Here is a 16796-nt window from a genome sequence, read left to right on the forward strand (position 1 = left end):
TCACTTGGCTCCAAAGGCAATGAGAGGAAGTTTACAGCTATAACAAGGATACACAGAAAGACAGATTTGCTAGTGTGGATCAAATATAAGAACACTATTAAATTGCTGTAACTAAGCTTCAAAAGCTGCTAGAGAAGGTAAGATTATCCAAATAATCAGAGAAGTGAAGCTAAGTAAAACTCTTGCAGATAGTGTCCAGTGCGGGTAAGGAATTTTTAAAGCAGCTGTTTTCCGGGGTAACCATGAGCATGGGACCTGGGAGGTTTCTGGCACTGACTGCTGGCTTGCCGAGCAGGGCAAGTCCTAAGTCTAGCCCAGGCTGAGGCACCCCTTGTCTGTATCCTCTTTCATTCTCACAGTGGGAGGGTGGTTACATTCAATTGGATCCTGTAGGCCAGATTTATGGGTTTAGGCTAAGGGCAGCCAACCTCCTTTCCCATTGCTAGTTTGACTTGCGTCTGGTTTTCCCTGCAGTAGGCTCATAATGCCTGGCAGTTTTGGAGAGGGAGTTGCTGCCATTACTTGATATCAAGTGGCAGCCTGTGGCTTATATCCATCCTCTTTTGAGTGTTTCAATCTCTTATACAATGAAGAGGGGATCAGTTATAGCACATGATTCCGTAAATCAATTTATCCAGTTACCTTCCAACTTTAAATTAAAATAAAAATCCTCTCTAACCAGGGCATACACATGAGCGGTCTGGTGTAGAAAAAGTTTGAGAGCTTGGTTGTAAGAATCAGATGAATAATAGAAACTTTTAAAACCTCAACTAAGCAGTCACTATCTACTGAGGTCCTTCATCACTAGTATCTGAACATCTCCCAGGCACTAATGGATTTTATCCTCACAACAACCCTCTGAGGTAGGGAAATACTATTATCCCCATTTTATAGATTAGGACCTGAAGCACAGTATAAATTGACTTGCCTGAGATCACACAGGAAATCCATGTCTCAGCCAGTCCCAGGCCACTGTTCTAGTCATTAGTCCTTCCTGTCATCTCTTCATAAAATATACTAAGACTGTGTATTGCTGTTAGCTCCTGGGTTGGGTCCTGAATGCCTCTGTTCTGTCATCTTGGGAGAGCAGCTGGGAAACTCCAGCTACTAATTCCCAGATTTGATATATATGGGGTAAAACAGCAAAGGATCAGTGGAGAATCCTCATCTCGGGCATATGCTTCCTCAGTTAGACTTAGGAAGAACTGCTTTTTTTATTTCTCACTCTTTGTGTTTGGGATGTGTTGCGGGATCTATTTATTTGCTGAAGCTTTTTCTGAATATGTGGTGTGATCTAGGGGGTTGGGATTTTTTTTCATGTGGGGAGTTCTGCTTTTCAGTTGACTTCTTGTTCTTGTTTTTAATATTGTAAATGATCCCAGAGAATGTCAGTGAAAGCATATATTAAAAATCTAAATAAAAAAGCAGGACAATCATTTGTCACCATTTGTTTCCACTGTGATATGCCAATCATAAGAGGACTCAACTGTTCTTAATTAGAAGAGATTTTTCCTCCCCCTTTGAAGAGAGAAAAAGTATTGAAAGGCAGACTCTAAAGTTAGAAAGTAAGCTTCACTTGCTGTTCTTATTTCATGATAGTTCATTTTATTATAAATGTTTACCATCAGCAGCAAACGTACAATAATGGGGAAGAAATTAATCATAGCTTTCAGGCAAATAGAGCTTTCTAAAAAGATGACCCCAGAGCAAATGTAATATCCTATTAATTAAGCAGCTTGCAGTCCTTGTGGGCCTGTGTATGCAACTTAAAGGCAAATTTTTAGCTGGCCTTACTTCATTTGTTCTGATTTTGTGAAGTGCTTTGGGAAGGGGCTGCTACTATAAAAAGTATAAATACAATCATTTAATAAAATTTTTCACATCTTTTCACATTGTCCTTTCAAATTAGTCTTAGAGAAAATGTTCTGAAAACTCCTTGGAATTACTGAAATTCCACTTAAGGAAATACAGAGTGAACATGTCTGTACCTAGGATTTGAGTCATTGTGGGCCATAGCCATTAAAAAACAAAAAGAAATATCCCAGAATCTTCAATACTAAATAGAGTCAAAGTAGAGAAGAGTTACCCTCAACAGCAAATTTTGAACTGAACACTGTTGCTTGTGACAATGTAGCTGAATATTATGTTAGTTAAAAATCATTCCTATGTCAACAGTTCTCCCACTCTACTCAAGTCTGTAAGAATGGGACTATTCACTCTGTGGAGACGTACATAACAATCCCAGATGTTTAAGCAAAACATCAAGAAAGATAAATAGCTTGTGATGGAAATTACCCACTTTCTGCCAAGAACTGTTGAAACATCATGGAAACTAACAGACAGAAAAGACAGAACATAATAAAAAAGCAGTTATATAAAAGCTGAAAACTTGCTGTTTGTAACAATACATGATGAATGTTGAGGAAAACACTGTTACCGTTAATGTAATAATCCAAGAATCATATGAATTAATAAGGATTATTATTAGACATTTATGCCATTATAAAAGGCAGAAAAATTAGTGGCCTGTGAAAGAGGGAAGGTTTGGAGGGGGCTGCAACTTGACTTTTTTGGTGGGCTAAGGGAAAATGCTAAAATGGAAACTAGCTAGGAGAATGGAAGCTGACACATGCATGTGCAGTGTAGAACCTATAGGGAAAGGGGAGTTTACTACCTATTACCTGAGAGCTAATTGCTGTATTACTGTTAAATAGTAGAGATATTTTAGCAACTAAGTATTAAATAGGAAATTGTACAGATTTTGAAAAATCTCTCTGGGGGTATGTAATGAGGCAGTGTGGTTCCCCGGCACCCCGGAGAGGGATGCCAAAGTGGGCGGAGCCAGTGGAACCTGCACCCGCCCCCCAGAGGTCAAGGTGCAGGACAGGATGTACAAAAGCCCCACCCCAGAGCTCACTAGAGCCCAGCTGCTGGAGAAGCCAGATGCCTGTGGCCTAGATCCCGGCTGGGAGACTCCTGCAACTAGCGACCGACCCGAGGTCTGATGCCGACCAGACCCTGGAGAAGTGGTTAAGCCTGCACGTGGCAAGTTACCCAGAGAAGCTGCCAAGCCTACTGCTCGCCGGGTACCCTGAGGAGCCCATGGTGCTTGATTCCTTGGAGGACACTGTCCCGACGCAGGTACCTCTAGAGGGGGAGGTAGGAAGTAGCCTGGGGGCAGCCGACCCTAGTCTGGCTGCAGCACATCCAGAGCCTAGGTCAGTGTGTTGTGGCCAGGAACCCCACTGACAAAGCAGCGGGCCTTCTTCCACTGCTAGGGCCCCAGGCTGGGATGCAGTGGAGTGGGAGGGCCTGCATCCCCCCTGCCACCCCAACGTGTGGGTGGCAGTCTCCCCCTCTCCCAGGCCCTTTGGAGCCAGGGCCTGGGCTTGTTGAACTTAACTGTTTGCTCAGCCTCTGCCTGAGCCATAGACTCTGTACTGCCCCGCCCTGACCCAGGACCTGGGCCTTTCAAACTTACTTGTTTGCTCGGCCCCTGCCTGAGGGCCTGAGCCACAGACTCTTTGCGACCCGCCCTAGCCCAGGGCCTCGGCTTACTGCTTTACGGTTTGCTCCGTCCCTGTCCAAGGACCAGAGCGTGGGGCTCGCTACTGTGCGCCAACCGGGTGTGCGTAGCCCTTGTTTTGCCTCTACCACGGCCGTGGTGCGAGAGCCCGCAGCCAGACCAGTTCCCCGACAGAACTGGACCGACGTAACAAGGCGTTGTGGTTCCCCACTGCCCCGGAGAGGGACGAGCTCCGGCCGAACCCTTCTACAGGGTATAATTGATGGGATCAGAAACAAGACTAATTTTGATTATATTCTGCTTAATCTCCATATGAATGCTAAAACCTACCACAAATAGCACATGAATGTAAGAAGGCAAAATAATATGGAAACAGGGCAAGTAAAAGTGTGAGAACATTAAATTGTGACTGCCTTGAGTACGCCTTTCTAACTCTATCCAATAATATATTTTAGGATGTCAGGAGTAAAGTCACATTTACCTCTGTGCAGTAATGACAAAGTCGCTCCTGACACTGTCCAGTTAGGACCCCTATTCTGAAATATAACTTGGATGCAATATTGTACCCCTGGAAATGAAAGTTCAGTGCTACAAATGCTGATTTTTCAGATGCTATAAAGTAATTTTTGTTCCAACATCCAGAACATACTGACCAAACTCACAACTTAGGGTAAATGTTATGAGGTTACTGACTGTTAAACTTTGTTTGTGGGATGGAGGGAGATGGGTTGCTGCATATTCATCTTGTGTGGGCCAGTAGATATCTTCACATACAAATAATTTCTGCAGTTCCTGCAGTATCTGTTTCCAGCAGAACAGCAACAGTTGCCAACTCAGTAGAACTCAAGATATCTGCCATGTATGCAGGCTGCTCTTGTATATAGTCTCTAGTAAAGCGTCACATTCTGTCTTTACTGAAACTGGTTGCAAACTCTCCCATGTTGTGTCAGCCCTTTTCTTGCATCATATGTACATCCTGCCTCTAATCTTTGAATGTTAAGGACACAGCTGTCATTGCAACCACACACAGCTTCATGAGCTTTTTGCTTGTACGAACACAACATTGCCTACTTTTTGTTTGAAGTGATTAATGAGAACAATGTCAAAAGCAGTTAGCAACACGGATGAAAACTTTACAGGATGCTTTTTTTTAACATGATTAAAAATAATGACTGTAGATGAAATAATGCTTCTGGCAATACTAATTTTCTTGGCTGCTGGTGTTGTCTGCTCACCTCTCGTGGATCTTGGCTTTCCCGTTATTGGCTCCAACTTTCTGCTTTCTCTTGGTTCGCAGTCAAGTTTCAGACAGATGCTGGTGGGAAATTTTAGAGCCCTTTAAATTTTCAAGTCAAGATTAAGAAAGCAGAGATTAGTATCAAGGTGCCTGATGCATGTCTTGGAGCACTCCAAAAGTATCAGCAGCCAAGGTACTGATGTTAGCTGGTTGCCAGTGTGCCAAATGAAACCCATGTCTGTGTAAGGGCCACATAAACAGTGCCCCCTCTGGTTGTAAGCACAGTTCTGGTAGGTATAGTTGTCTTTAAGTATCCACAAAAACAACAAGGAGTCCCATGGCACCTTAAAGACTAACAGATTTATTTGAGCATAAGCTTCGTGGGTAAAAACCTTACTTCTTCAGATGCATGGAGTGAAAGTTACAGATGCAGACATAAATATACTGACACATGAAGAGAAGGGAGTTACCTCACAAGTGGAGAACCAGTGCTGAAAGGGCCAATTCGATCAGGGTGGATGTACATTGCGCTACACTGATGACATCTTCATCATATGGATCCACGGGAAGGAGGCCCTTGAAGAATTCCACCTGGATTTCAACAATTTCCACCCCACCATCAACCTCAGCCTGGAACGGTCCACACAAGAGATCCACTTCCTGGACACTACAGTGCAAATAAGTGATGGTTACATAAATACCACCCTATACCAGAAACCTACTCACTGCTATACTTACCTACATGCCTCCAGCTTCCATCCAGGACACATCACATGATCCATTGTCTACAGCCAAGCCCTAAGATACAACCGAATTTGCTCCAATCCCTCAGACAGAGACAAACACCTACAAGATCTTTATCAAGCATTCATAAAACTACAATACCCACCTGGGGCAGTGAGGAAACAGACTGACAGAGCGAGACGGATACCCAGAAGTCACCTACTACAAGACAGGCCCCACAAGAAAAATAACAGAACACCACTGGCCATCACGTACAGCCCCCAACTAAAACCTCTCCAGCACGTTATCAACGATCTACAGCCTATCCTGGAAAACGATCCCTCACTCTCACAGATTTTGGGAAACAGGCCAGTCCTCACTTACAGACAGCCCCCCAACCTGAAGCAAGTACTTACCAGCAACTACACACCACACCACAGAAACACTAACCCAGGAACCAATCCCAGTAGCAGATCTTATTGCCTACTCTGTCCCCATATCTACTCTAGTGACACCATCAGAGGACCCAACCACATCAGCCACACCATCAGAGGCTCGTTCACCTGCACATCTACCAATGTGATATATGCCATCACGTGCCAGCAATGCCCCTCTGCCATGTACATTAGTCAAACTGGACAGTCTCTACGTAAAAGAATAAATGGACACAAATCAGATGTCAAGAATTATAACATTCATAAACCAGTTAGAGAACACTTCAGTCTCTCTGGTCACTCGATCTCTGACCTAAAAGTCGCAATATTACAATGAAAAGACTTCAAAAACAGACTCCAACGAGAGACTGCTGAATTGGAATTAATTTGCAAACTGGATACAATTAACTCAGGCTTGAATAGAGACTGGGAGTGTATGAGTCATTACACAAAGTAAAACTATTTCCCCATGTTTATTCACTACTCCCCCCACACTGTTCCTCAGACATTCTTGTTAACTGCTGGAAATGGCCCACCTTGATTATCACGACAAAAGGTCCCCGCCCCCCGCTCTCCTGTGGTAATAGCTCATCTTAAGTGATCACTCTCCTTACAGTGTGTATGGTAACACCCATTTTTTCATGTTCTGTGGGTATATAAATCTCCTCACTGTATTTTCCACTGAATGCATCCAATGAAGTGAGCTGTAGCTCACGAAAGCTCACGCTCAAATAAATTGGTTAGTCTCTAAGGTGCCACAAGTACTCCTTTTCTTTTAGCATATATTGTATATCTTAGAATCTCTTGTCCAAGTGAAAAAGGGAAAGAATTGAGAGTCTCTCTATCTCTGCGGGTATGTCTCTACAGCAGCTGGGTAGCTGCTTCCCAGCACAGGTAGACAGACAGGCTAGCTCTGATTAAGTTAGCGCACTAAAAATAGCAGTGTGATCACAATGGAATGGGTGGTGGCTAGGGCTTGCCACCAGATTACAAGCCCGCCTGATCCCCTGCGTATGTACACAAGCAGCTAGCCCGAGCTGCCACTTGTGCTATCAAGGCCACATTGCTGTTTTTAGAGTGCCAGCAAGCAGAGCTAGAGTATGTCTGACTACCTGCACTGGGAGGCATGCTCCCAGCTGCTGTGTAGAAGTAACTTTTGGGAGCCCAAAGCAAGTTTTATGAAATATCACCAAGTCAGTGACTTCAGGAGGTAGAGAACTTTTCATGACGGCTACATCAACTTTGTGTCACTTATAAAGAACTGGGGTGAAATCCCAACCCCGATGAAGTCCAAGGGGAAACTCTCCTAGACTGCAGTGGCCAGAATTTCACCCCTGGTATTTAATAAAGAAGCACTCCTAAATGTTTCCTATCCCTAATAGGGTTATAGTTAATAAGCGAAATCTGCATGTGGCCTGTGTATAAAAATCTCCATCTGAAGATCTCGACACACTTTACCAACATTAATTTAGCCTCATGGTAACCCCTCAGGTATACAGTTCCCCCATTTTACAGGTGAGGAATTTCAGAGGCCATGAGATTTAGTAACTTGTTCTAAGATCTGCACTCAGGTATTTTCAGGAGATGGGTGTGGTATCCCACTCTATTAGGGGCCGTTCCTCCACTGGTGCGAATTGTCATAGCTCCATTGAAGTCAATGGACTTCAGTATGTATCAGTCTGGATATGCATCTGCCTCGGTAGCTCTTCCCAAATCCCAGTGGTAGCACTGGCAAATTCTAATGAAATAGCAGTGTATTTTGGAATGAGAATATCTCTCATTGTCTACATTCTAAAGAATGCATTTTAATTACTGCTAGATTCCGGTGTGTGTGTGTGTTGGATGTGGGAAGTTAGATGGACTGTGTACCAGTCCCCAACACTGAGCATACTTTTAGAAACCCATTTATTAATGATAGTCTTCTTCATTATTTGTGGTGTTGTAATGCCTAGGATCCCCAGTCATGGAGCAGGACTCCTGTGGTAGGCACTGTACAAACACAGAACGAAAAGACAGTCCCTGCCCCAAAGATCTTACAGTCTGAGGGTTAGACAAGAGATAACAGATGGATACAGACAGATGGGGAAGTACGAGGAAACAATATTGCCTAAAAAGACCAGTCAGACTCAGGGTGGGGGAAGCAGAGTGAACAATGCATTCGCAACAAAATTCATGTTAGTTCCATGATGGCTTTTTTTGTTTGTTTGTTTTTTTTCAGTGAGTTTACTTATGAGGGGATCAAGTAGATGGAAGGAAAGGGAAGAGGAACTCAAGGAGACGGATGAGGGAAGAAGTGACACAGCACAAATACTACAGTGATGAGTGTGGTATAAAAACCTACACAGAATAGAATAGGTGTGAAATAAAGCTCCAGTGAAGAGACACTGAGGGAGAGGGTGGGAGAAGGAGGAGGGTTGGAGCAAACGGTCAATCAGCATATGGCACAGAGAGAGAACGTTCTACAGTTTTCGCAGGAATATCCAGAGGTCCCAGTTGGAGTCTCTGGTGGGCTGCTTTCTGCAGTTTTTCCCAAAGGCCACTGGAGAAGGGGAAGTGAGGCAGCATGTGGATCCTAGTGTCCCCAGATTGTAGGTGTGGGATTCTGGGTCCATGGGGAGCTGGGGGAGAGGGACCCCAGCTGGGCCATATTTTACCCTGTCACCCCAAGGGCAAAAGTCCCTGCTTTGGCTGCTTCTGGTCTTACTGGCTGGATTCTCTGACATGGGAGGACAGATTTATTTTCTTTTTACCTTTCACTGTTCTCACCACAATGCTGTTAGTCTTAATAGATAATCCTGGACATGCCGTGTGTGTGTGTGTGTATTCTATAGAACTTTCTGCAAATTCTGCCTGTTGCCACAGAATTATGCTCTAGAATCTAAGCTCTCATTTAAAAAAGAAAAAACATTGTTTTTAGCCTTCTTGGCTGTGAGGTCAACTTTAAAAATGCAGACTCAGTGTAAATGGAGCAGTGTTTCCTCAGTGCCTGCAGATAGCCTGAAACAATAATCCCAAGAGGGTGTGAACTGACCCTTTCACCTCAAATGGGTGTTAATTTAAAATCCTAAAGATGACTCATATATATATATATGATATAGATATTCATGATTTTCTAGATTTGAAGGTCAAAAGGACCAGTTTGATACTCTAGTCCGACCTCCTGTATAACACAGGCCATGGGACTTCACTGAATCGATTTCCGCTTGAAATCCTGCAGCTCTGATTCAACTACAACATTTCTTTAGAAAAATATCCAATCTTGATTTTAAAATTTGCAGTGATGAAGAATCTACCACACCCCTGGTAAATTGTTCCCATAGTTAATTATCCTCACTGTTAAAAATTTGCACCGGGTTTCTAGTCTGTTTGTCTAGCTTCAGCTGCCAGCCATTGGATTTTGTTATACCTTTGTCTGCTAGATTGAAGAGCTCCCAGTTATCAAATTTCTGTTCCTCATATGAGTACTTATAGACTGTAATTGTCACTCCTTAACCTTCTCTTAGAAAAGCTAAATAGACTGAGGTCCTTAGACTTTCACGATAAGGAATGTTTTCTAATCCGTTAATCATTCTCGTGGCTCTTCTCTGAACCCTCTCCAATTTATCAACATCCTTCTTGAACCAGAACTGGATGCAGTAGCAGTTGAACCAGTGCCAAATACAGACATAATATAACCTCCCTACTCCTACTTGAGATCCTTCTGTTTATACATCCAAGGACCACGTTAAACTTTTTGGCCACAGCATTGAACTGTGAGTTCATGTCCAGCTGATTATACCCATTGATCTCCAAGTCTTTTTCACATGACTGATTCCCAGGATAGAGTTCCTCATTTCACTGCTGATTATTTTAGAAACATCCAACTAGTCTGTTTATCCCATTATTTAAAGTTGACTACATCCTCTCTCTGGCCCATACACACTTTTTGTACTTATTTAATTGGTACAAAAATTATATGTAGACAAGCTCTAAATTCCAAAAGCCCCCACTCTGCCCCCTAGCCACCTGCCAGTCCTCTAATTTCCCTGACAATATCTACAATGCATGTGTGACTGAATTCTCAATACAAAAATCTGTGGCCTACTGAAAACTCAAATGGAACAGAGTATAAAAGTTTTAATAGCAACATAAAGAACACCGGAGTTTCCGCACTGACTGTATTCTTATATGGATTTTTAAAATTTTATGTAAATGAAGCTGCTGCAGAATTTCTCTTCTAACTCGCCTCGGTGCTGCAGAAACCAGGAAGATTGCTGCAGAGTTTAGATTCAGTTTACTGTGGCTGGGAGTATGACAGTAAAAATGGTTGGAGTTTACTTAGTTCTAGACTTATGTTTGAAAGTGAAGGTTTTGCTGCGGGGGGGAACCCATTTCAGCACAATAGGGCTTTTAAAATAATGTAATTGTTCTGTTGATACAGTGCTCTGAATTTTTAAGAAAAGATTTAGGTTTTGTCTGTAACTCAAACAGCCCATGTGCAGGAGATGTGTGCTTACCACAAAACCGCTTGTATGTTACTGTCTTTTCAGGAGCAGTACATTGGTGAACATGTGCAATGAAACCCTATAATTATTATTATACTTTGTATTACTGTCAGAGCTGGGAGCCCCAGGCATGGACCAAGAGCCAATTGTGCTAGGCGCTGTGCGCACACAGAACAAACAGATAATCCACTCCCCAGAGAGCTTAGTCTAACTGTGCAGACAGTTATGGGGTCACATGTGTCCATATTTGGGCCACAACTAGGATGCTAACAAGGAGCCTTTTCCTGCTAATATAATTAGTTGAAAAAATAGCATGTTATTGTGAATTTTATTTAATAACAAACACAACAACACTACCCTATTCCAGGGCTAGGTTTGTCAACTGTGTTTAAAAGTACATGACTGTAAAACAAGTATTAGCAAAATGGGGGGAGGAGGAAATGAAATCCCTCCATTCCAACATATTGTTCTGGATTCTGCACAAACTGAGAAAGTGAATGCTTCATGCACATGTGGTGTAACAGTTCCATATGTTTTTAAAGTTCAGAAGCATTCTACATTGATGAGGTTGCTGTGATATAATCAGACCTCAGCGCTGTGGGAGAGAAGTCAGGCATTATTCACATGCACCATGCAAATCAATAGTAAAAATGGTCACAAGTAATCTTTATTCCCCAATCTGTGCTTATTTGCTACATTTTTGTGCAAACACAACAGCAAACATTTACATTTTAAAAATAATCATTTTAAACATCCAATAGAAGGATTGTCGTATGTTTAAAGTCACCAGTACTACTGCAAGAGATAGAGTTAGAGTTAATAGAGGGCAGAGAGTTTCCAGCAACAGGGCTGGAGCTAGGCAGAGCTTTCTCAACTCCCCTATTGTGGCAGCAGATGGAAAGGTTGGCAAGAAGGGAAGATAGTGCTTTGATAGTATGCCATACTTCAGAGGGCTGGCTGCATCGGATGAGTTGCTAATTAGCTAAATTCAGGTAAGTGCATTAACTAGGAAGAGAGGAACAACAACAAACACTGTCAGGATGAGGGAAATGCCAGAGATATGCCAAAGTGGCCACAAAAATGTAACCAAACAGTTAATGGTGTTTTGAGGGTTTTCCCTGCTTTTGACCCTCTGTAACTTTTTTCCCAGGCCAGAAAATCAGAATTATGGGTTTCCATTAACTGTTTCCATTAACAATAAACAAAAAACTTCCATTTCAGCTTTCTGTAAACTTCTGCAAAACATGCTGAAGTTTCAGAACTTTGCTGTGTCCTGAAGCTCTGACAAATTGAATGTAAAAGAAATAGCAAAGTATATCCCTCAGGGAATTACTTATTCATTGCATTTAACTTTAATTGTCTGAGGCTCCTGCTGAAGGCATTATTCTGTAATTTGAGTAGTAAAGGAAGTCAGTATTAGAGAGAGAGAACCCATTTCCCTTTCTGTTATAGAAAACTGTCAAAAGCAGGAGAAATATTTTGTGAAACATTTCAAAATATCTAACTTTAAATTTTGCAGCATTGTTTTGTTTTGTAAAACATTCATATTGTCAACTGAAATTTTATCAACATTGATGCATTGCTATCTCTCATGATGTTATCAATAGTCATAACATTCAGTGTTTTTTAAAGCCTAAGCTCCTGAAATCAGGTGATACATGACCGTCTCAGCTTAAGAGTAATTTTACAGCCCACATAGTTGAGGAGAAAAGCTTTACAACATGATCCCTAAAGGGTTAAAATAAGAAGGCAAATAAAAAGACCCACACTCTATTGTTTTAAATTAGGGCTATCAAGTGATTAAAAAAATTAATCTCATTTAATCGCGCTGCTAAACAATAATAGAATACCATTTATTTAAATTGTGTTAATGTTTTCTACATTTTCAAATATATTGATTTCCATTACAACACAGAATACAAAGTGTACAGTGTTCACTTTATATTTATTTTTGATTACAAGTATTTGCACTGTAAAACACAAAAGAAATATTTTTTTCAATTCAATCTTTTTCATGAAAGTTGAACTTACAAAGGTAGAATTATTTACCAAAAAACCCTGCATTCAAAAATAAAACCATGTAAAACTTTAGAGCCTACAAGTCCAATCAGTTCTTCTTGTTCAGCCAATCGCTCAAACAAGTTTGTTTACATTTGCAGGAGATAATGCTGCCTGCTTCTTGTTTACAGTGTCACCTGAAAGTGAGAACAGGCATTTGCGAGGCATCGTTGTAGCTGGTGTCACAAGATGTTTAAATGCCAGATGCGCTAAAGATTCTTATGTCCCTTGATGCTTCAACCACCATTCCACAGGACATGCTTCCATGCTGATGACGGTTCTGCTCAATAACGATCCAAAGAGGTGCAGACCGACATATGTTCATTTTCATCATTTGAGTCAGATGCCACCAGCAGAAGGTTGATTTTCTTTTTCGGTGGTTTGGGTTCTGTAGTTTCTGCATCAGAGGGTTGCTCTTTTAAGACTTCTGAAAGCATGCTCCACACCTCATCCCTCTCAGATTTTGGAAGGCACTTCACATTCTCAAAGCTTGGGTCGAGTGCTATAGCTATCTTTAGAAATTTCACACTGATATCTTCTTTGCATTTTGTCAAATTTGCACTGAAAGTGTTCTTAAAATGAAAAACGTGCTGAATCATCATCTGAGACTGCTATAACATGAAATATATGGCAGAATGTGGATAAAACAGAGCAGGAGACATACAATTCTCCCACAAGGAGTTCAGTCACAAATTTAATTAACGCATTATTTTTTTAACAAACGTCATCAGCATGGAAGCATGTCCCCTGGAACGATGGCTGAAGCATGAAGCGGCATATGAATCTTTAGCGCATCTGGCACGTAAATATCTTGCAACACCAGCTACAACAGCGCCATGTTAATGCCTGTTCTCACGATCAGGTGACATTGTAATTAAGAAGTGGTTGGCGTTATCTCCCGTAAATGTAAACAAACTTGTTTCTCTTAGCAATTGGCTGAACAGGAAGTAGGACTGACTGGACTTGTAGGCTCTAAAGTTTTACACTGTTTTGTTTTTGAGTGCCATTATGTAACAAAAAAACCCTACATTTGTAAGTTGCACTTTCATGATAAAGAGTTTGCACTACAGTACTTGTACGAGGTAAATTGAAAAATACTATTTTTTGTTTATAATTTTTACAGTGCAAATATTAGTAATCAAAAATAATATAAAGTGAACACTGTACACTTTGTATTCTGTGTTGTAATTGAAATTGTTATATTTGGAAATGGAGAAAAAATCCAAAAATATTTAATAAATTTCAATTGGTATTCTATTGTTTAACTGTGTGATTAATCACGATAAATTTTTTAAGTTAATCGCATGAGTTAACTGTGATTAATCGACAGCCCTATTTTAAATATTTCATTATTGTGGAGGGCCTTGACTCATGATTTTGAATTTTGGGGGGGTTGTCGATACTGCTACCACAAAAGCCTATCTGAATATTAACAGTGCCCTGTTTGAAAAGACACCATGGAAGATTTGCTGTTGTCCACTTCTAAAGCTTTATCATCAGTTTGGAAAGGTATTTTCAAGTTTCTTTTTGAAATAGAAAAGAAAGTTTTTAAAGGGATCATAGGAATGGCATATGTGAAGGAGCAGATCCAAGATGGTATGCTAGTATTTTACAGCTACTTTGGTATGGAGTCAAATGGGAGGTATGTGCCCATCACATCTTTAACCTAGTACGGAGGGTTAAAAAACTTCTAATGTCTGTAAAGTAGCACTGTAGGTCAAATTTGGGTCATATGGACAATTAAAAGCTCCCTATAAATGTCACTCTTTTAATTATTAAAGAGACAGATTTATCCTACTTCATCAAACTGTCGTAGTTGAAGCTGTTTTGTGTCAGTTATTAGCACAATATACTTACATCTGAATTAAGTCACATCTGAGGATAGTGAGCTGTGAATTGTATTTTAAAATCCCTCACTGAGCTGTGAGATGACAATTCTGCCTGGAGGCATCCATCTGGAATCTTAGAAAATCATGAACCAGATGTATTTCATAAGAGTCTGGAAACATGCCCTGTAATAACTTTACAAAACACAATTCTGGCTGAACTAATACCCTTCATTAGGTCAATATAAAAATGGTAGATATTTAGCAATTCAAAGCTTCTCTTTAAAAGATCGATCACATTAAAAAAATACCCACATATTTTAAAGGCCTGTCTTTTCCTTACAAGTATGGTTTAAGAAAATTGCCTACTGCTTATTGAATCTTATATCTTTCTTGAATTTCTCTGATAATTAAGTGGAGAAATACTTTCAATGTTACCATACTATTTTAAAAAGCGGGTGTCTTACAGAACAGAAAATTAGATGTAAGTTAAACATATTTATGGTGAATATGTATAATTGATAAATTCCCTTGTGTATATGGTTCATATATTATAGTTCATTATTTCTATTTTCCCCAACTGGATCAGGTGACTTTCACCATTTCAGAAAGCGATGTAGAAGGGTACAGGTGGATTTAGGATAACCAGCATCTTGTAGTTTATTTCTGTGGATGACATTGCAATACTGTAAAGTGCTGAATCGTTAGACCTAAGGAGCTCTTCTGAGAAACGGTAGATATTTTTGGTCTCACCATTGTCCTCATGGGTACACCTGCTTATTGCCAATTCTCTCTATGGTAACATGAAAGCAAAATACAGTGCTGGATACTGAAGATTTAGTGTAAACTCCTGTTGATCCCCCTGCTGCTTGTACTAAGCCTTAAGGAGGATTAAGGGAACTAACATCCTGACATCAGCTTATTTTTTTTAAATAGTATAGTCTCTCTTTATTTAGTGTTGGGTTTTTTTCTGAAAATACAGTGGGCTGCTTTGGCTGTAAATCTAGGGTTTTAATAAAGGTTTTCACCATATGCTGCTGCTACTTTTTATTGGAAGTTGCAGAGAGGTTTGTGAGTTCATTGATGTGAAGAGGAGGATCCCCCTGAAAATAAATCAAGTGTAGCCTTTGTGATTCTGGGACGCCAGGGGAGGAGGAAATTTCTTGTGACCATAATACTCAGATAGTTTCCAGAAGATTGTTACACAGTGTTACCATCTCTCACAATTTTATCAACCGTCTTATGGTATTTAGTGTTTTTCTTACAACCCCATCCCCTGGAGTCAAGTAATTACATGAGAATCTCAGCTTTTTTTTTTTTTCCCCCTTTAAAGGAAGTTTCTATCCCTCATGGCTGTGAATAAACGTTTGAATACATGATACAGTGCACCCTAGAGGCTCAGAACACAGAAGGCAAAGGAAAAGAACCCAAAATTTATTATAATTTTTTTTAATTTCATGAATTTAAAATCAGTCTCAGGAGTTTTGAGGCCTGACTTGTGATTTTTGAATCATTGGGGTTGGAAGTACTGCAGGGGTTCTCAAACTTCATTGCACTGCCACCCACTTCTGACAAAAAAAAAATGACTATATGACCCCAGAAGTAGGGACTGAAGATTGAGCCTGCCCGAGTCCCACTACCCTGGGTGGGGGTGCCAAAGCTGAAGCCCAAGGGCTTCAGCTCCAGGCAGGGGGCCTGTAACCTGAGCCCCACCCCCCCAGTGCAATGCAATGCTTCAGTGCTGAAGCTCTCGGTCTTCAGATTCAGCCCTAGGCAGGGGGCCTGTAACCTGAGCCCTACTCTCCAATGCTGAAGCCCTCGGGCTTCCAGGTGGTGGGGCTCAGGCTTCAGGCCTGGGCCCCAGCAAGTCTAAGCCAGCCCTGGCGGCCCCATTAAAATGCAGTCATGACCCACAGTTTGAGAACTGCTGCTGTAGAGAACTAGGAGTTTAATGGCAATATAACATTAGGTCAAAGACTTGTGTATCAAAGCAAGTGATGGTACAGTGGTAACAGAACTGCTACCTGAATCCATCAGTCATTATAGGCTAGATCCACAAAGGGACTTCGGCGTTGCAACACTTAACATTGCAACACCTAACTTCTAGGCACCTTGTCACCCACTGGAATCCCACAGCCATGAGTTAGGCACCTAGGCTCCTTATACCGTGCATGAGGAGAGTTAGGTGCCTAAGAATGGGATTCACAGAAATCAGCATACTGAGCAGGGAGCTATCTAAGCTAGCCAATAAGAAATGCTGAGGAGAGGGTGTGGCCTAAACCCTGCCCCTCAAGAGGACCTAAATGCTTAAGTCTGGCCCAGAGGGAGGCACCTACCTCTGCTTGGGATTCTCAAACACAAAACCTCTCCTGCAGTTAGGTGCCTGAAGAAATTTTTTGTAAGAAACGCTAGTGGGCGGGGAGTGGGTGCCCCCTTATAGTTTTCAGCCCATTGGTTAGAGCACTTCCCTGGGATGTGAGAGCGCTAGTTTCACTTCTCCCCTTGGCT

This window comes from Lepidochelys olivacea (genome assembly GCF_965140295.1).
Source record: "Lepidochelys olivacea isolate rLepOli2 genome assembly, chromosome: 7".
In the NCBI taxonomy this organism is placed as follows: Eukaryota; Metazoa; Chordata; order Testudines; family Cheloniidae; genus Lepidochelys; species Lepidochelys olivacea.